Source organism: Canis lupus, chromosome 2, assembly GCF_003254725.2.
Source record: "Canis lupus dingo isolate Sandy chromosome 2, ASM325472v2, whole genome shotgun sequence".
Classification (NCBI taxonomy): domain Eukaryota; kingdom Metazoa; phylum Chordata; class Mammalia; order Carnivora; family Canidae; genus Canis; species Canis lupus.
This window is the reverse complement of record NC_064244.1, coordinates 5731372-5753229: the sequence shown is the minus strand read 5'-3', so window position 1 is coordinate 5753229 and position 21858 is coordinate 5731372. Positions and strand designations below refer to the sequence as shown.

The following is a 21858-nucleotide window of genomic DNA, read 5'->3' as shown; positions in this document are numbered from 1 at the left end:
ATCTTAATTGGAAAGGAGAAAGTAAAATTATTTCTGTTTGCAGATGATATGATCTCCTCTATAGAAAACCCTAAAGATTCCACACCAAAATAAACAAACAAATAAAAAACTGTTCAAATTAATAAATGAATTCAGCAAACTAGCAGGACACAAAGTTAACATGTAAAAATCAGTTGCATTTCTACAAACAACCATCTGAAAAGGAAATTATGAAAATAATTCTACAATAGCATCAAAAAGAATAAAGTATTGAGACACCTGGGTGGCTCATTTGGTTAAGCCGCTGACTCTGATTTTGGCACAGGTCATGATCAGGATCATGAGACAAAGCCCTGAGTTGGGCTCTTCCCTTGGCAGGGAGACTGCTTGAGACTCTCTCTCTCTCCCTCTCCCTCTGCTCTCTACCCATCTGCCCCACTCACTTCTACTCTCGAAAGAAAGAAGAAAGAAAGAAAGAAAGAAAAAAGAAAGAAAGAAAGAAAGAAAGAAAGAAAGAAAGAAAGAAAGAAAGAAAGAAATTTAAGGAATTAACCAAGAGTTGAAGGACTTGTACAATGAAAGCCACAAAACGCTGCTTAAAGAAATTAAAGAATTATAAATAAATGGAATCAAATCCCATGTTCATGGATTAGAAGACTTAATATTGTTAAAATGTCAATACTGCCCAAAGCACTCTACAGATTCTTTGTAGAAATAGAAAAACCCCATCCTAAAATTCATATATAATAGACAGAACAATCTTAAAAAAGAACAAAGTTGGAGGACACACACTTCCTGATTTCAAAACTTACTACAAAGCTATAGAAATCAAAACAGTGTAGTACCAGCATAAAGACTGACATACAGAGCAATGGAATAGAATAGAGAACCCAAAAACAAACTCTCACATATGATCAAATGATCTTTGACAAGGCTACCAAGACCATAACACGAGTAAAGGACAGTCTTCAACAAGTGGTGCTGGGAAAGCTGGATATCCACATGTAAAAAAAATAAAATTTGACCCTTGCCTAACAACATAAACAAATATTAACTCAAAATGTATCCAAAACTTAAATGTAAGACCTAAAACCAGGAAACTTCAGAAGAAAGCATAGTGTAAAATCTTCACAACATTGGATTTCACAATGACTTCTTAGTTATGACACCAAAGATACAGGCAACCAAATAAAAGATACATATACTGGACTCTGCAGAAAAGTTAAAAATTTTGTACATTGAGACACCTGGGTGGCTCAGTGGTTGAGTATCTGCCTTAGGCTCAGGGCATGATCCTGGGGTCTTGGGATCAAGTCCTGAATCAGTCTCCCTGTAGGGAGCCTGCTTTTCCCTCTGCCTATGTCTCTGGGTCTTTCTCTCTGTGCCTCTCATGAATAAATAAATAAGATCTTTAAAAACAAAAAACAGAAGCTAAAACATGGAGGCAACCCAAGTTGCATGAATAAGCAAAATGTGCATATACATGCAATGGAATATTATTCAGCCTTAAAAAGTAAGGAAAATCTGACTTAAGCTATAGCGTGAATGAAACTTAAGGATATTATGCTAAGTAAAGGAAGCCAGTTTCAAAAAGTATATTATTGGGGCTGCTGGGTGGCTCAGTGATTGAGTGTCTGCCTTTGGCTAAGGTCTTGATCCCAGGGTCCTGGGATCGAGTGCTGCATCAGGCTCTCTGCTCTGTGGGGAGCTGCCTCTCCCTCTGCCTGTGTCTTTGCCTCTCCCTGTGTGTGTGTCTCTCATGAATAAATAAAATCTTTTTTTAAAAAAAAAGTATATGACCCCACTTACATGAGATAGTGAAGAACAGGCAGAAAGTAGAATGGTTGCCAGAGGCTGTAGGAGGGGAGAATGGGGAGCTAGTGGTCAATGAGTATAGAGTTTCAGTTTTACAAGATGAAAACTACCATGGAGAAGGATGGTGGTAATGGTGGAATAACATTATTATTGTATTTGATGCCACTAAGTGGTACACTTGAAAATGGTTAAGATGATACACTTATATCATGTATGTATTTTTTAAAGATTTTACCTATTTGTCAAAGAGAGAGAGAGAGTACAAGCAGGGGGAGCAGTAGGCAGAAGGAGAGAGAGAAGTAGACTCTTGGGGAACAGGAGCTTGATGCAGAACTTGATCCCAGCACCCTGGGATCATGAGCTGAAGGCAGATGCTTAACTGACTGAGCCACCCAGGTGCCCCAATGTCATGTATATTTTATCACAATAAAAAAATACTTAAGGAAAAGTAATAAAGAGATGGAAAGACTTCCTGGTGGTCCCTTACTTCTAACTGTAGTCCCTGAAGTGGCCCAACTGTACTTCCTGTCTGAGTTGAGTGAGCTCTCAGAGCTTCTCTCCAGGAACTTCCTTTGACTTATGCCATGGGTAGCCATGATCGCTGCTTTACAGACATATGCTCTGGGACGATACAGTGTGTATATATATATATATAATCAGTATTTCAAAGATCTTAATGTTTATTGAGTAACCTACCACTGGACTCCCATAGGCATAGCCTCTGCAGTGTGGATGCAAAGAAACCATCCAAGTTTAATCTTCAAGCAAATTACTTTCCTCCCTTCTTTCTCACTCTCTACCTCTTATACCCAGCAGTGTCCCCAAAGACATCTTTCTCTCTGTTTTTCTCTCAGCTTCCTACCAAAAATCGTCTCCCAAGCCTCCTTGGGCTCTCTCTTTTCTTCTCTACCCTTCTCCTGCTGCTGTTCTTCCATCCAGCCTGTTTGGTATTCCTCCCACTGACTATCACTAGGGTATAAAGCAGGAAATTGATATCTGAAAACAGTGGCCAGAAGACAAGTAGAGGGTCAGAGGTCAGGCAGAGGGAACATTTTGTTAACGGGCAAGAAAAAATACATATACTATATATAAAACCAACATAAAATATTAATAGTAGTATACTAATTATGTATTTTTATGATTAAAATAGAAATCACAGTTATTTTTGTTGTCTATTTATTTATTTATTTATTTAGTCATGAGATACACACAGAGAGGCAGAGACACAGGCAGAGGGACCCCAGGATCACGACCTGAGCCGAAGGCAGATGCTCAACCACTGAGCCACCCAGGTGCCTCTCAATTAATATTTTAAAAGGAAAAGCACAGAAGCTTTACTACGACAGAAACATGAGGCACAGAGGTACTCAAGATGTCTTGAGTATCTATTGCTTTAACAAATCAAAACTTAGAGGCTTAACACAGCTATGTCTCATTATCTCTCAGGAATCTGTAGGTTGATTCAGCTCATCTGGTTGGTTCTCTATGCTCTCTGGTGTAGCTGCATTTAGGTAATTTGGGCTCGAATCTTCTGAAGGTTTGATGGGGCTGGGTGTCCAAGATAGCATCTTCACCTCATGTCTAAGGTGGCCTCTCTTCTTTATGTGGCCTGTCTCTCCGATAGAGTAGGCTGCTTCATGAGTGTTCAGGGCTGAAAGAGGTAGGAAATGATGCTCCCAGCCGGTAGGTGCTAAGCCCACCATCACTTCTGCTATCTTCGATTGATCAGAACAGTCACAGAACCCACCCACATTCAAGGGGGAGGGAGAGAAATGGACTCCACCTCTTGATGGGGAAGGGACATAGGGTCATGCCATCTTTGGAAAATGGATTGCAGATAGTGTAAAAGTTATGTATCTAAATCAGAAGCAAATATTCCCTATAATTAAGGGTAATCCACATAGAATTAACAGGCAAAGCTTTATGAATTGTTAAGCCAAAGGGAAACATACCCCCCTCCCAAAAGTGGCAGAAATCTTAATTCCCTTACCAGAAGCTGAATGCTCTTTAGCCAGAGGGAAACGGGCCAAAATACATGTTGGACTTGATGGACATGCCAAAACAGTAAGGTAGTAAGACACAGTTAAAATCCACCTCAATTTAAACTTAAGTTCTTCTATGGTGCCAGAGTCCATGTTCTCTAGCCACTACCATGCTCTGTAGGATACTCCAGGGAGACTGCTTCACTAGTCCCTCTGCAAAGAGATCACCAGGAGAAATTTCTTCCATACTATCATCCCATGATATTCTCTTCTTCCTCACCTGTGATTCATTCAGCCCTTGTCTTCCCCACATCCCAAACTCTCTCACTGCCACTCCTGTACCATGGGGCAATTTCTAGAGTGCTCCTCTGTTCTGGAACTTTAACTTGGCATTTTCATTGTAGCTTTCTCAAGGAAAAGTAGTTTATTCTCTCACACTCCATGTTCCTTCAGTTTAGAAGGTGAAGCTTCCCCACTACTACTGGAAGACCTTTAATGGCTCCTCCTTTTATTGAAAGGAAAAGAAAGCAAAAAGCAAACTGATTTCTCTTGAGGCTCAGACCATTTGGGTAAACTCTCTGTCTACCATTGCAGATCTGTCATCTCCAAAAATCACAGTCAGTCCTGCTCTCTCATTTTGAAACCCTGACACCTGAATCTCAGTCTTTCTTAATGACGACTTTAAATCTTGTCATCATTGTTTGTCTGGAAGAGTCATGTATCACACTTGTTTCTTGCCATTCTCATTCAGTTAGCATTTTGGTACTCTCAGAAGAGGCTCAGTCTCAACAGTAAATTCTGAGCCACCCTAATCCTGGATGACTCAAAGTTATAAAAGGTAGAATAGTAAGCACAATCATTTCGCATAAAAAAGTTAGGTCAAGGTGTAACTGGGGTGATATACGTAACCCCTTGGCCTCTCATTTCCTTGATCACTTCAGCCATGGAGGCCCACGGTCACATTCTGGACATCGTGAGCACCCATAATCTTGATACATCCAGAAGCAAAATTTAATCTACCTACTTTCCGAACACAATAATCCATCCTTACCCATCACAGCTAAACTTTCTCCAAGCCTAGGGAACCTAGTCTTGCAGGAAAGTCACATGATGGAGCAGATTGCTTACACCATCATTGTCAATTTCAAATAGATTCTCATACTGCCTGGAAATTTCATTAAATTTTTCTGGTCAACTCATTCTCCCTTCTCTCCAATGACCTTGTCAAATTTTCTCGTTTCCCTAATCTATGATAATCCATTTGATAGTCCCTTCTATCTCCCAGCGGAAGATTATTTCTTTTCTTACCTTACAAAAGAAAATAGAGGTTTCAAATTAGAATTTCCTTATCTCACAGCTATCAAAAAGAAGAAAATTCTCATCTACTCTAAACGCAGTCTTCTTCCTTTCTGGTAAAATACAGGAAATCTTACTTTTCTTATTTTAACTTATTTAAGTACCCAAAAATATACAATGGGACAAAAAGAGCCTCTTCAGTAAATGGTGGCAGGAAAACTGGACAGCCACATGGAAAAAAAAAAAAAACTGGCTCACTTTCTTACATTGTACACAAAAATAAAATGAACTAAAGACCTAAGTGTGAGACCTGAAACCATAAAACTCCTAGAAGAAAACATAGAATAAAAATAAACTCTTGGACACTGACCATAGCATTATTTTTCTGGATTTGCTTCCCCAGGCAAAGGAAACAAAATGAAAAATAAACTATTGGAACTACATCAAACCAAAAGCTTTTGCACAGAGAAGGAAGCCATTGACAAAACCAAAAGGCAACCTACTGAATGGAAGAAGATATTTGTAAATGATATATATGATAAAGAATATCCAAAATATATAAGAATCATACAACTCAACACCAATAAAATAAATAATGCAATTTAAAAATGGGCAGAAAAAAATTAAAAAAATAAAAATGGGCAGAAGAAGGCAGCCCGGGTAGCTCAGTGGTTTAGCACCACCTTCAGTCCAGAGCGTGATCCCGGAGACCCGGATGGAGTCCCATGTTGGGCTCCCTGCATGGAGCCTGCTTCTCCCTCTGCCTGTGTCTCTGCCTCTCTCTCTCTCTCTCTGTCTGTGTCTCTATGAATAAATAAATAAAATCTTTTTAAAAAAATGGGCAGAAGACCTGAATTGACATTTTCCAAAGAAAACAAACAAATGGCCAACAGACACATGAAAAGATGCTCAATGTCACTAATCATTGGGGAAATGCAAATCAAAACAACGATGACATATCACCTCACACCTGTCAGAATGGCTAGTATCAAAAAGACAGAAATAAATGTGTTGGTGAGGATGTGGAGAATAGGGAACCCTTGTGTGTTGGTGGTAAGGATGCAAATTCATGCAGCCAGTCTGTAAAACAGTATGGAGATTTCTCAAGAAATGAAAAAAAGAAATACCATATGATCCAGTAATTTGGCTTCTGAGTATTTACCAGCTGAAAATGTAAACACTAATTTGAAAAGATATGTGCATCCCTATGCTTACTGCAACATTATTTACAATGACCATGACATGGAAGCAACCTAAATGTCCATCAATAAGTGGATTAAGAAGATATGGCATATATATATATATATATATATATATATATATATATAGTATAACATATATTATGTATACATAATAGAATATTACTCAACTGTAAAAAAGAATGAAATCTTGCCATTTGCAATAACACAGATGGACATAGAGAGTATTATGGTAAGGATAGTAAGTCCAAAAAGAAAGACAAATATCATATGATATCCCTTATATGTGGAACCTAAAAAACAAAATAAATGAACAAACAAAAACCAGAAACAGACTCATAAATACAGAAAACAAAACAGGTGGTTGTCAGAGATGAGGAGGGTGGGGCTAAGCAAAATCACTAAAGAGAATTAAGAGCTACAAACTTTCAATTATAAATTAAGTCATACGGAGAAAAGTACAGCATGGGAAATATAATCATTAACATTGCAATAATTTTGTACAGTAATGGGGGTAACTACGCTTACCTTGGTGAGCATTTCATAATGTATATAATTGTCAAATCACTGGGTTGTACACCCGAAACTAACATAATATTATATGTAAACTATACTTCAATTACTAGGGAAAAAAAACATAAGAACTTTCCACCATCAATTATCTCTACTCTGTCTTTAATATTTAACCCCTCCTCTCATCTGGATTCTTCCTGCTTGAAAACCATTTAAACAACAATAAAATCTTCCTCAGTTTCACATGCCTGACATTCTACCTTGCTATCCTTCTCCTCTTTACACACAACTATTCAGAAGGGTTATTTTGCTCACAGTCTTCATTCCTTTCTCCTTATTTACTCCTCAACCCATCTGGCTTCCAGCCCTAACATGCTATTTAAAATAAGTCTCTGTGGTATCATAGGGGAAGGGAGGGAAAAATAAAACAAGACAAAATCAGAGAGGGAGACAAACAAACCATGAGACTCTTAACTATAGGAAATAAACTGAGGGTTGCTGGAGGGGAGGTGGATGCTGGGAGAAGATGGGGTAACTGAGTGATGGGCATTAAGGAGGGCACTTGATGTAATGAGCAGTGGGTATTATATGCGACTGACGAACTCTACCTCTGAAACTAGTAATACACTATATGTTAATTGAATTTAAATACAATAAATAAAATAGGTCTCTGTGGTCATTAATAAGGCTCAAGTTAATGGGCACATCTTGATCTTCATCTTACATTACTCTTAACATCTCCAGACACGGGTAAGCACCCCCACTCTTGAGACTTCCACGCTACCTTCTCCTGGTTTGCCTCCTACTCCATTAGAGCTCTTCCTCTGTCTCCTTTGCAAGCTGAAGCTTCTTCTACTTTGATGGTGACGTTCTTTAAGGCTTAGCCTTGGGTCATTCTCTCATCCCACTCACTTCTCTCTAAACCATCTCAATAGCCACCTATAGGTGGATTACCCAAACTGTATTTCTAACTCTAAACCATCTTCTGAGCATCAGACCCTTATATATCTCTCTACGTGAGGTCTCCACTTGCATGTCTCAGAGGCTTGTCAACAATTTGTCAAAATAAAACTCACTATCTCTAAGCCTGAATCTTAATTGGCATCCTTGGCTCGTCCCTCTTCCTCACTCTGTCCACATCCAGTCATCACAGCCTCCTATCAACTACCTTGTAAATATCTCTCAGGTCCACCAATTCCTTCCATTTCCACTGTCACCAATCTAGTCCAAACCATTATAATGTCTCACCCAGCCTAGCTCAGAAATCTTACTGCACCCATTCTTCTCCTCATCTGATCAATTCCCCAATTATAGCCAGAGTGATTTTCCTAAAATACAAATCCTGCCAGCTTAAAATATTCTTTAACACAATCTCATTGTTTTTAGGATGAGAAAACAATCTTCAACATGGTTTTCATGGTTTTACACGGTTTGTCCCTACTGACCTTTCTCTGTCTAGCCTTGCCTCACGCTAGAGCTCTCAGGACTTCCAGCCACACCGGTTCACAGTCAATTCCTAATCCCTTCTGCCACTCTGCCACTCTGCTACTCCCCCACTCCTGCAACAGCCCATTAGCAAACACTGTTGGTTCTGCTCTGAAGTTGTGTCTTGAATCCAAACTCTTCCCATCATCCCCACTATTAGAATACTAACTAAAGCCACCACCATCTTTCACCTGAATGGCTATTGCTACAGCCTACTGAGTAATCTCTCATTGCCCTTTGTCTTGCCCTTGCCCCATTTGATCTATTTCCAATCACCAACCAGCATGATGCCATACAGCATAAATCAGACCACGTACTTCCTAAAAACTTTCCAATAGCTCTTCATTGCAATCAGAATAAAACCCAAAGTCCTCAAGGCTGACCCCAAAGCCCTGCCTGATCTGGTCCACTTACCTCTCTGTCCCCATCCTCTACCACTGCCTTATTTTTTTGCTATATGCTAGTCACACTGGCCTTCTTTCTAGCCTTGTATGGTCCTATCTCAAGGCTTTTCTTGCTCTTCCTTCCCTTGAAATGTTTTTCCAAATCTCTGAAGGGCTGCCCCTTTTCATTACTTTTTCAAAGGGGCATTGCCTGCCCATTCTTCCTCTCTTATGAAAGTCACTCTATTGCTTGCCCTGGCTTTCTATACAGTACTATTACTTTCTACAACTTTTTAATGGCTTCCTATCTCACAGTGAAGTCCCTACCACAACCAGAAAGGCCACACATGATCTGTCCACAATTTCCTCTTTGATGTCACATACCACCTGTCCCCTCGTTCTCCTCTAGCCGTATTAGCTACTTTGCTGTTCTCCCAGCATCCCAAGTACCCTCTTAACCCAGAGCCCTTGAACATTCGCACTCAAAAATCCACATTAATTAATTTCTCAAGTCATTTAGGTCTGGCTCAAGTGACACATATCAGAAAGATCTTCCTTGATGATCCTAATTAATAACAACAGCTCCATCCCCACTACCATCACTCCCACCTTTTAATTCCCTCCAAAATACTTATGTCACTCATGAGTTAAATATTAATTTGCAGAGACACATGGGTGGCTCAGTGGTTGAGCATCTGCCTTTGGCTCAGGGCATGATCCCCAAGTTACAGGATCAATTCCCACATTGGGCTTCTTGCACAGAGCCTGCTTCTCCCTCTGCCTATGTCTCTGCCTCTCTCTGTGTGTGTCTATCATGAATAAATAAATTAAATCTTTAAAAAATATATTAATTTGCTGTCTCCCAACTAGAAAGTACTATCCAGGAGAGCAGGGAATTGTTTTCTCCATAACTATTTCCATTGTCCCTAGATGAGTAGGTGTTTAATAGTTTTTCGTTAAGGGATGCCTGGGTGGCTAAGCAGTTGAGTGTCTGCCTTGGGACCAGGCCATGATCCTGGACGACGAGTCCCCCACGGGGCTCCCTACCGGGAGCATGCTTCTTCCTCTGCCTATGTCTCTGCCTCTCTCTCTCTCTCTCTCTCTTTCTCTGTCTCTCACGAATAAATAAAATACTTAAATTTTTTTTTTCATTAAATGATTGAACTATCTTAATTTACCTACTTTGTGCCTCGCATATGTCTTTGTCTTCTCCACCCCCTTCCCCACACATAAGCCCTAAAAGACACAGCTGTATGTATAGGGGAAGAGGAGCTGGATTCAACCACATTTACAAATCCTGCTTTTAACTTCTATATTTTCAGATCTCCCCTCATTCTCTCAGGAGGCCCCCCTCCCTCTGAGCAGCCTCCGGTTACTTCCAGTCAGTGCTGTGCTATTACAAATCATGCGGCCGAGAATGGGCGTGGGTATATATGCAAAACTCCGTGTCACCACTCCTATCACCCTAATACATTCTGAGAAGTGGGATTTCTGGATCAAAGGATAACTGCATATGTGAGTTTAATAGCTATTGCTGAGTTCGCCTCCGCGGGGATCACCGGATTTTTGGGTTTCCACGGGCAGCGGTGTGCGCCAGCGAGTGCCTGTTTCTTCACGGCCTCGCCGGCCAACTCAGTGTCGTTAAGCTTCAGGGGGGTTGGCCAATCCGACAGTTGAGAAATGGCCCGGACCGAGCGCGCCCTTCCCCACCCACCCGATCGCTGACCTCGGACAGCCGCGCCGCGTCACCCGGCCGGAGCGCATCCCCGCGGCGTGGCGAGCCAGGCAGCTGCGCGCACGCGCGGGGCGAGGTCCGCGCTCGGCACGCGGGCGCCGAGGCCCCCAAGGGTGGGCTGCGCGCCGCGGAGATCCGGCTTTGCTCAACCCTCCCGAAAGAGGAAGCGCGGAAGGGCTTGAAGCAAACACTTAGGCCGACCGTTGCAACAGCGCTCAGGGTGTCGGGCTTCTGCGGAGCCGTCGTGTGGCCCCACATCCCTCAGCCACGGGTGGACCGAGTGACGAGGCAGGATCGCTGAGCGAGGGAACGAACGCTCGGAGAGAAGGGGGCGCGCGGAGGGGAGGGGTCAGGCGGGAAGGCCCAGCTTCTCCCAGAACTTAGAAAACCAAGAACTTCCCCCCCCCCCTCCTTCAAGGGCGTGGCGAGGAGGGGGAGGGCCGGGGGACATGCGGCTCGGAGCCGGGAGCTGGGAAAGCAGCAGCCCCCGAGGCGCAGGAGCCCTCCTCCACACGTCCCCCCGCGGGGGCGCCACACGGCGGCGCGCTGCGCGGGGAGGGCAGGGCCGACACCACTTCCTCCAGCGCCGCCGACCTGAGCCGGGCGCCGCCCAGTGTGCGCTTCGCCTGCCCCGCGGCTGCCGCGCCGCGCCGCGCCCGCGCCCGCCCCAGCCGAGGCCCCGGGAGCCGTCAAGGTAAGCGGCCCGGCGGGGGCCCCGAGGGCCGGTGTCTCCCGCGGGTCTGCGTCTGACCCCGGGTCCGACCCAGCTCCCGGCCGTGGCCCGGAGGACTCGCGCGCCCCGCCCGGCCCGGCCCTCGGGGGGACGCGCGGCCCCGGGATCCCCGCTGCGCCCAAAGCTGCTTCGGAGGTGGATGGAGAAGTGGCCGAACCCTCGCCTGTCTGGCGGCCCAGGAGCCCCGACTGACCCCTCCGGAGGAATTCCGGGGGGCGCTCTAGGGCACCGTACATCCAGGGCCGGTCGTGTGAGAATTTGAGATTGACGATCGCAGTCTGACGTATCTTAGGGTGTTTCCTGAGTTTAAAACTTTTGGACAACCGTATCTTCTTTTTCTTAAAAAAAAAAAAAAAAGTCTTTACTAGTGATACTCCTTTTCGTTTTAAAATAAGATAGAGGGGGACGACGCCTGGGTGGCTCAGTGGTTGAGCGTCTGTCTGCCTTCGGCTCAGGTGGTGATCCCGGGGTCCTGGCATCGAGTCCCGCATCGGGCTCCCTGCAGGGAGCCTGCTTCTCCCTCTGCCTGTGTCTGCCTCTCTCTCTGTGTCTTGAATGAATGAATGAATGAATGAACCTTTAAAAAAAATAAGATAGAGGAACGATTTGGACACCAGGAGTTAGTCTCATAATTTGGCTTGGAGCGAATGGCCAGAGTGCCATTTTGTAGCACGAAAGAAACTAACTAGGATGTCCTGATATCCAGGAGTCGCCCTGAACCCTTGACCCCCTGCACCTCTTATTTTTCTTCTGGGAAGGTATTTCTTGTACATACCCTTGTGGAACGCTAAAGGTGTGGTTTCCTAGAGGCATTCTAAATTCTCGGCCTCTGAACAGAAATTTCAGAAAAGAGAGCTTTTGTCCCTTGGAATAAACCACCACTGACAATTTTCCCTCTGGCCTCACTGAAATAGTCTTATAGTTAAGACTAGCTGACAAAATTCACAGAAAATGTGCTAAGAAACCTTCCATAACCTCTTCCGGGTAGTATTTCCTGTCTGTTCAGTATGTTGTGAAAGGTCTAAGAAATATAATGTCATCTTTGGGTTATTAGTACTTAATAATTTTCACAGTGATACTAATATTTGTGTTTTTTCTTGGTATTTGGATCTGTTGAAAAACTGAGGTGGGGCATTGTTGTGCCCAGGCTTGGGCAGATCAACATTAGATTTCAAAATTCTTCAATTATTATCTCTCAAGAAATATATCTTTATAATATGGATTATATTATGATTTAGTTACTTTAAATCTTAAACATGATACTCATTAGGCTATACAGTGTCCATTAATTTTTTATATTTTTATATCCTAGGAATGAATACCAAATACCTAATTTTTAAATGTTTATTAACTTATAGTAAAAAAGTTCTAGATATTTTCATCTTATTATTAAAATGAATCACTTATAAAATTTATTGCCATAAATGTCTATGCTTGATATGCCGCTCTGAATTTCTTTAAACCATACTACTTTCTTTTCTTTTTCTTTTTCTTTTCTTTTCTTTTTTTTTTTTTTTTTTTTTTCTTGAGAGAGAGAGACAGAAATAGTGAGAGAGAGCAGGAGCAGGGAGGAGAGGGAGAAGCACATTCCCTGCCGAGCAGGGAGCCTGACATGGGGCTTGATCCCAGAACCCTGGGATCAGGACCTGAGCCAAAGGCAGACGCTTAGCTGACTGAGCCACCAAGGCAGCCATAAGCCATACTACTTTCAAAAGCATTATTATTTTTATTTACTTTTAATTAAAATCTTGTTTTAATTATTTTTATATCCAAAACCTTGTAGTGAGTCCACAGATCTTATAATAAATTAAGTTGGCATATCATAGCTTGCCACACCAAAATATTTTCCATTTTAAAGACCTCATGAGTTTATTTTATAGGCCATAGAATGATCTTAGTAATTCTCACCTCAAAATAGAGCAATTCTTATTAACATACTTTTAGTATGTAAATATGTCTATATATCTTTTAAAGATTTTATTTATTTATTTATGAGAGACACACAGAGAGAGGCAGAGACATAGGCAGAGGGAGAAGCAGGCTCTCTGAAGGGAGCCCCATGTGGGAGTCCATCCCAGGACCCCAGGATCATGACCTGAGCTGAAGGGAGACACTCAACCACTGAGCCACCCAGGTGTCTCAATATGTCTATGTTTTATGTCAGTTCTGTCATTCTATGTGACAAGTAGCTTAAAGTTTAAGCAATTATTATAAATTTAAGTAATTCATTATAAATTCAATAAATGCCAGGATTTGAGGTATTTGATTGGTACACTGGTTGTGTAGTCATGTTTATCTGTATTACAGTTATAATTGTCATGAGAAACATGATTTGTAGGGGAAACTGCAATATATTTGGAAAAGTAAACAGATGTCTCTTGAGAAGCAACAATAGCAGCACTAAGGAATAGCATTGAATAAGCTATATTCTATTAAAGGGGCTAGATTATAGGTGCAGCATGACAAGGCGGGGCCTGTGGATAGGGACCAGAGATGTGACCTATCACCACCACGTCTCCATAATCTTGCCAAATTCCTGGCACCATAGTTGGGACTCAAAAAATATTTTCTGAGTGTCCAGATACATCAGTTCCACTTCTGGGTTGTACCATCAAAATGTCACAAGCCCCTGACCCAGGCAGCCCTGTTGGTCCTAACCCTGAGGCATGAACAGGCAGAGATGTAGCCCCACTCCAAGGAACCACACCTTCTCAGCATGCACTCTGAAGCTTAAATTCATGACACAGTTTCCATACATTTCCTGAAGATTGACTAGGCACTTGATTCATGAAAAATCATATTGTAAGAACTATTCTGTCTCAACTCGGTTTCTTCTTCATCACCAAATGGTAATCGTAAATAATTATTCTATTGACTTAGCTTAGATTTTGGACCAGACCCTTGTGCTAATTAATATAGATGTGTCATTGCATTAATTCTCACATCCTGGGCTTATGCCATGGTTATTATCTTCGAAGAAATGAAAGCACAGAGAGGTTAAGAAGGTTACACAGAGAGTAAGAAGAGCTGACCTTTGAACTGAGCTAGTCTCATGCCAACACCGTAGCAGCTGTACTGGGGACAGGGCTCAAATGGTGAAAAAACATGGAGCCTTTCTTCAGTGAACTTGTAGTCTGTTTGCGGCGAGGTGGTGGGGGTGGGGGGGTGGGGAAAGCGGACATAAATGGGCAGTGAACAGTTCTACACATGACCAGAATTGTGTGCTGTAGAAGTAAATATCAAATCCCTGTACTACAGTGGGGTCAGGGAAGGGAGGATGAAATAAAGGTAACCAAGGAACTTGCCTTGCTGTAGTGGGAAGATAAGGTATTATAATCAATTGTGAAGTTATTATCTTTATATATGTCTTTTGAAAAAAATAATCTGCTTTGGCAGCCATCACATGTTTTCATTTTTATCTTTATTCTCATCCCTCTTGATAGCTTCTAGGTTGACTAAATCAATAAAGCCATGAGTATCATATTCTTTTTATTTCTGCTGGGGATCTTTTCTGATTTCATCTCACATCACTCATCAGTGAGATGGTTGTGGGCTGGGAGAAGGTATAAATGCTAAATCAACAAAAGTTAGTTTCCACACACTGGCTAGAAGATTTATGTCCAGAGAGGTATATCAAACTAGAAGAAAAATAAAGAGTGGTAGTAGAACAAGTAAATACTAGTCTAGATTTATTTTTGTCCTTCCTTTTTTATTATGAAATGTTTCATATACAAAAGATGGTGTATAATGTATATGTAAATTACAATGAATAATAATAAAGCCAACATCTGGATACCTATACCCAAACTGAAGAAGTAAAATATTACCAATATATCTTCTGACTTCCTCCTAATAGCATTCCCCTTTTTTCTCAACAGACGTCATCACTATTGCGAATGTGCTGATTTTTTTTGAAAGCATGTAGAAAGCATGTACATGCATTTGCAAAGACGTCAAACTAAGAGAGTACACCGGCACTTGGGAAACAGATTAGAATCTCCACCAACTGTAGGCATGATTGTAAAGTGAAGTGTTCACTGTTAAGTGAAGATAACTTATTTTAAACAGCATAAAAGCAAAGTGGGCTATAAATGATTAAGAGTAAGTACCATGGAAATAGTTAGAGGTATCTTACTCATTACTGAAGTGACCAAGATTCACCAGTGGATAACCATAACTTTTAAGGGTAATAAAAAATATATAACTTAGGAACTGCTCATTTTTTTTATGTTACTTAAATTTCTACTCTAAATACGACTCAGTCATTTAAAAAATATTTGCTGAGCACTATTCCAGGTGCTTGAGACATGTTGGCAAACAGGAGAGGCAAAGATCTCTGCATTTATGGAGTTTATATTCTAATGGGGAGATACAGACAATAGTCAATAAAAATAATAAATAAGTAAATAATCTCAGTAGTAATAAGTGAAAAGTGTCATAAAAAAAAAAGACAAAGTTGAGCAAAGTAAAGTTGTAATACTTAATAAGGTGGTCAGGCTTGGCCTCACTGGGTAGGATAGGATCTGAGCACAGTTTTGAAGGAATTAACTAAGAGACTATCTGAGGGAAGGGTGTTCCCAGAAGAGGGAACAGCCAGGGCCAAAGCTGTAAGGCAGGGATCTGCCTGGTATATTCAAGAAACAAGAAGACCCACGTGGGTAGAAAGTATATGACTAGGAAGAGAGTAGCAGGAGATGTGGTTGGAGAGGAGCATGAAGAGGTGGAAGATCATGTAGGGTCCCATAGGCCATTGTAAGAATTTTTGCTTTTATTGAGTGAAATTGAGGGGCAGTTGGGGGATTATGAGGAAAGGAGTATCATGATCTGACTTATATTTGAAAGGTTTGCCCTCACTGCTTGAGAATAAACTGAACAGAGTAAGAATGAAAGCTAGGAGCCCAGGGAGTCTGGGAGGCTCAGCAGTTTAGCACCGCCTTCAGCCCAGGGCGTGATCCTGGAGACCTGGGATTGAGTCCCACGTCAGGCTCCCTGCATGGAGCCTGCTTCTCCCTCTTCCTGTGTCTCTGCCTCTCTTTCTTTCTGTGTCTCTCATGAATGAATAAATAAAATCTTAAAAAAAAAAACAAAAAAAAAAAACTAGGAGCCCATTAGGAAGCTTTGGGAATCACCATGCATTTTGAAGGTAGGGCCAACAGAATGTGGGGTTTGAGAGAAGAGCCAGTGATGACTCCAAAGTCCTGGCCTGAACAACTTGGAAGATGGAACTGCCATCAATTGACAGGGGGAGTTTGGAGAGGAGGTGGTCAGAAGTTCAGCTTTGGATGTGAATATGAAGTATCAACTGGTAAATATGTGCTTATTATATATAAGGCTAAGGTCATTCAAGCTAAGTAACTTTTTGGGTAGATACTATTATTCTGATTTTACAAACTTAGAAATGATAGTTTGAGAGTTAAAGAAATAGAAAATAAAACCAGATCTTTTATATCCTATGGCTTTAACCATTCTTTCAAAATTTGTTGAAAGGAAAAAAAAAAAACCCTTGCTGAAAGGTTTGTTGACCTGTACTCTTTATTATACAGATAAAAATTAAGAATATAGTCAAACCCTCAGTAATATTCCACCTCCATGAGACTCTAGACAATGAAAATTATTTTTAATGAGTGGAAAGGCAAGAAATAATACTAAAGAACACTAAGTGCTAACCAGTGACATGGGCATTCTGCAATACAAGATTTCCGTGATTGTGTTTAATAATGGATTCTGAGGGATGGAGAACAAAGGCCTTTTCCACAAAGGAGATTTTTTTATCTCAACCAGAGGTTAAGATACTTATATTTACAAAATCTAGGACCAGATTTGGAAGAGAGGGGAGCTTCATTTTGGCACTGCTGGATATCCAGATAGATGCAAGTGTTTGAACAGGGCTAAAGGGCCACTAACAGCTGTTGGAGGATGTTAGATGACACTGTTACAGTATTTGGAAAGATGAAAGTACTTTCTACTTCATTAGGAAGTATACTGAAATGGTGCTAATTGATATTTCACTTGTTCTGGTTACTATAGGCATCGAAACAGCATAGTTATGGAATGGTAGTATTTAGTGGAATGCTGCTTAAGTGGTTGATTACCATTTAATAGATTGTGTTTTTCACCAGGCAAAACTCCAGTCTTTAATTAAGTGCATTTTCAAAATCTGGAAGCATGTATTTAATAAAGAAGTACTTTCAATTGAATGCTTTAAGATTTCATCTCAAAAATAAAACAATTAGGGGAGGGAGGGAAATACCACGAAATCTTTTGCAGGAGATTTACAACATATTAATTACATTACTAATTAAGTAAATTTATCTTAAGGCTACTCTATTTATAGTAACAACATTAACGAACTCATTCATGTCTGCTAATAATGTAAAATTCACAACTGACAGGTCAATGAACTGAGTAGCTTCTGGATATAGTATTGGTTTGTTTGTTTTGTTCTTTTAAGAGGAAGGTTTCCTTCTGGTTAAATTCCATAAATGATATGGCTTAGCAAATCAAGACTATTCCTTAACATGCTTACTAATTCAGTATATTTACCCTATTGTAAGCAACAAGCAGAAATGAAGTCGCCTGGTCCATGAATGTGAGCAAACGCAGTGCAACGCTATGCTGTAAACACGTGGCTCATAAGACCACGACTGAATAGAGAAGTTGAAACCCCCAAGATAGTCACCCCACTGTCAGAACAGAGAAGCATCCCTCAAAGTGAGACTTACGGAGGGAGTATGGTTCTTATATGTATGCTTGAGTTGCATGAAACTGCTAAACATGCTGTAATCAGAACTATTTTTTTTCAGTTTCAACACATCTATAGAAGGCCAACCATGTGCCCAATGTGGAGGGTGTAAAGTAGAATAAGATATAGCTCCTAACCTCAAGAAGCTTCTAGTTGAATGGGAAAGACAGGCCTGTAAATAAACACATTCAAGTGTGTGATATTCAATGATAGGTGTGGAAATAATATGGTGAACAGAGTGACTATAGGGAAGACTTTATATGAGGGTGACCAAGAGGCACTTTGAAGGATAAAGGTATTTCCAGGTGGCCACTGGAAGGCCACCCCAGGTACCACATATATGAAAGAGTTTGTCAGTTCTACTGGAGGATAAAGTACAGTGGGAAAGGAAATGGGGCAATTCTAATTTAACTCTTGATGACTCATATCCAAATTACATTCATATGTTACATTTACAACCATCTATCACCTTTGAGTCAACGTTTAGGCACTTGTAATAATGGAACTGTAGTACTCTAGACCAGCCCTGTTCAATAGAAATATAAAGCAAACCATATATATAACTTTAAATTTTAAAGAAGCCACTTGAAACACAGTAAAATAGTGAATATAAATATAAAAATAATATAAAATATTAATAAAATATATAAATAAATATAAATATATATAAATAAAATATATAAAACATATAAAATAATGCTAGTTTTAGTAATACATTAAACTTCATTTATGTCCCGAATGGTCATTTAATTACTTAATAGTAATTATACTAAATAGCATTAAATTTAAGTAATATTAAAATTATTGGTGAAATCTTTTATTCTTTTTTTTTCATACCAAATCTTTTAAAACAAGCATTTTTACCCTTATAGCACACCTCTATTTGGACTAGCCACATTTGAAGTCCTCATGAACTAGTGGCTACCCAACTGGACAGCACAACTCTAGATAATGGCACAATTATTGTGTCCTAACTATACGCTGACTCTTCAGGTGCATGGAGGATATTGGATGAATTATGAAGTAAGGTAAAGGGAAAAAGCAGGGAATAGCATTCCTATAAGTATGAGGTCTGTCCCTGGAACTTGATTTTAATTCATACTTAAATCTGCTCTCAATACTTTCTTAGTCCTCTAGCAACAAAAACAAACAAACTCAAATTATCATTGCTTACCTGCCTTTTTATTCTTTCTCTTCCCTTCCCACCTTAATTTTTGGATTCTGCCTAATAGTAACAGAAACTGAAAAAAAATGGAAATAAATGGTGGAGCAGTGTGCCCTACACCCACCCACATCCGGCAAAATGTGAACTGTTGGTCTAGGCAACAGTGGTTGCCACCTCTCTCTCTCTCTCTCTCTCTCTCTCTCTCTCTCTCTGTCACTCTTTCTCTCTCTGATTACACCTACTAGTCATAAGCATCAACAACAGCTCTCTTTACTGTGGTTCTCAACTCCAGAAATATACTTCCTTTGTGGGGGTAGAGACAGTAGTGATAGGATTTGGAAGATGGAGTTGTTTTGATTCATAGGTTTGGTTTGAAAAAGCCTCAGGGGTGTTCTGATGTCCTGTCTTATTCAGAATGGCTAAGAATCTCTGTCAAAGAAACAATATTATATATGTCCTTCCCAGTGGCTTGGTCTTTTTAAAATGCCTGGTCTACAAAAAAATGGCAGTCCAGCTCAGTTGCTAGGTTCACAGAAATGCAACAAAGAAAAAGTACCCATCCAGCTGTAAACATGGGAATGTGTGTATGAATATGTGACTGAATATGGTCTCTGCCACCTGAAGTTTGTCTCCATCACTGGTTTTAGATGGAGAGTATAGTAATAAAAATGATGATAATAGCTGATATTAGTATCACTAATACCCCTTTATATGTGCCTGTCACTTTACTAAGCACTTTATAAACACCATTTCACCCCCATGAGAGAGGGACTGTTTTGTTTTGTTTTGTTTTTTGTTTTGTTTTGTTTTGTTTTGCTTTGTTTTGAAGGACTGTTTTCGTTGCCATTTTTTAGCTGAAGAAACTAAGCCAACAGGGAGGTTAAGTAACTTGCCCAAGATTACCCAGCCACTGAGTATCTTTACTAAGTAAATGGTATATGTCAACACTTAATGAAAATACAGTGTTCCATATCTGAACTCATAATTGAGTGTGAAAGACATATAAACACTGTAACAGAGGTATGAGCAAAGCAATTGCCAATTTTCACCTCTTAACAATCACAGTCTTTCCTTTTGGAAGGCAGCATGACATGCTGATTTTGAACATGAACTTTTGAGTTAGACCCAGGTACAGTCCAGTTCACCACTCGCTGGCTGCATGAGCACACACAAATTATTTAATTTCTCTAGGCTTGAGTTTTATAGCCTGTAAAATTAGAATAATGTCACCACATCAGGGAATTGTTTTGAAAATTAAACTAGACACTCTAGGTGTCTGACCTATAGTGACTGCTCCACATTTATAACTCCTCCTATCATTATTTTAAAGTCAGTGTTAAAAAAAATAATAAAGTCGGTGTTAATATCTGTGAATGTGAGCTAGCTTATACTGAGTTCTAAGTACCAGCCATGGCACTATGCCAGGTCCCAACAAAGTTAATGTGTAAATTTTGCCTCTGCAACATAGTTGAGAAGGTAACAATACATACCTTAAGGGAACTGATGAACTATCAAATTAGTGATCCTCACAACTGCTGCTACAGGATATAAGATGAGGGTAGATCACCAGGATCCAGCAGTGAGCCTTGAGCTGGCCTTGCATAGTGGGTAAGGATGAATAAAAGAGAAAAAGAGGAGAAACAGCACAGAGGTATAGTGTGTATGGAAGAAGAGAAATAAACTACTTTTACTGTAAGCAAAGGTTTAAAGGAAGATGTTGATGAGTTTGGAGTGATGTGTTTGATGGATTGTTGATGAGCTCATGCTAGAAGGTGTTTTCTCTGATCAGCTTTTCCAGCTATCTGGAAACATGCAAGGATGGCCTGCACACAGGCAGCAATGAGGGCTGTAGACCAACCATCTAGTCTCTGCTTCCTGACTAAAAGCATTGGCTTCTCTGCCACCTGCTCCTTCACCTTCTGTTTGTCTTTCTCTGATTGACATGGACTTCCCAGATTTGGTCTTTGTACCTTTTGGGACAAGAGTGCTCAGATAGCCTACTGATTTAATCTTGGAGACTGCTGCAGTACAAACCCTGATCACTCCTGGGAAAGGCATCGGGGGAGTTGCCCCTGGTGCATATTGACAGAGGAGGGCATTGAATGACCCTCCACAATTTGACACAATGGGATGAGAGAATAATTTCATTTTTGACAGGTTATCTCTGCTGCAGAACTAGATTTGTGTCCCTGCTGGGACAATGAGCCAAATGGTATAAGGAGTTCAGACTTTTTACCAAGAGGCAATAAATGATAGAGATGCCCCCTAAAAAACAATACATTGCTTAGCTAGTTGAAATATAAATGTGAGCCATGAATTAAGGACTGGGAATATCATTTAAAAAAGTGTTTAAGGATTTGTAGTCTGACATAAGAAAGTTCCACGGTAACTGTTAGGTGGAACAAATATAAAATACATAGGCTTTTAGATGTTGAATTTCACTCCATATATGCTAATTCAGATGTTTGAGGTTCTTGAGGTCTTGAGGTATTTTGTTTTGTTTTGCTGGTATCTATGTATTTTAAAACAAGGATTAATTTCTATGCCAGGTTATTCAGTAATCTTTCTGTGGTTGGACTCAATTTAAGCCAGTGTTGCTGGAGTCTGGTTCTTTGCAGGAGCAATCAGAAATTTACCCTAAATCCATTTGGATTGGTCCTGGATTATAGCAGTATAGTGCTTGCTGTTATAGTTCCCTTTTATTTTTATCACAGTGGCTTGTTCACTGCACCTACATTTCACAAATGACTCAATGAGTATGTTCTGATTGAATGTGCAAAGAACTGTAAGTTATTAAATCACAGAAAGAGAAAAAGACCTTTCTGGGAGGA

The 21858-nt window shown here is 40.5% G+C and overlaps 1 protein-coding gene and 1 long non-coding RNA gene across 4 annotated transcripts in view; one reads left to right on the top strand and one right to left on the bottom strand.

Moving 5' to 3' along the window:
- LOC118353986 (uncharacterized) overlaps window positions 1-10366 on the bottom strand; it is a 43093-nt gene extending 32727 nt beyond the window's left edge. Inside the window, exon 1 of the long non-coding RNA XR_004813764.2 lies at window positions 10212-10366. This is a non-coding gene — a long non-coding RNA (uncharacterized LOC118353986). The remainder of the gene's footprint in view (window positions 1-10211) is intronic.
- The window catches only part of LOC112670290 (amyloid beta precursor protein binding family B member 1 interacting protein), a 112876-nt gene continuing 101131 nt past the window's right edge, over window positions 10114-21858 (top strand). The window contains exon 1 of one of the 3 annotated variants that reach the window (XM_049096925.1): window positions 10114-10167. The gene's annotated coding sequence lies outside the window, so the exon portion shown is untranslated. Of the gene's footprint in view, window positions 10168-10466; window positions 10676-10733; window positions 11082-21858 lie in introns of those variants that run through there. The other 2 variants (XM_035713443.2, XM_025463882.3) reach the window with 2 other exon arrangements.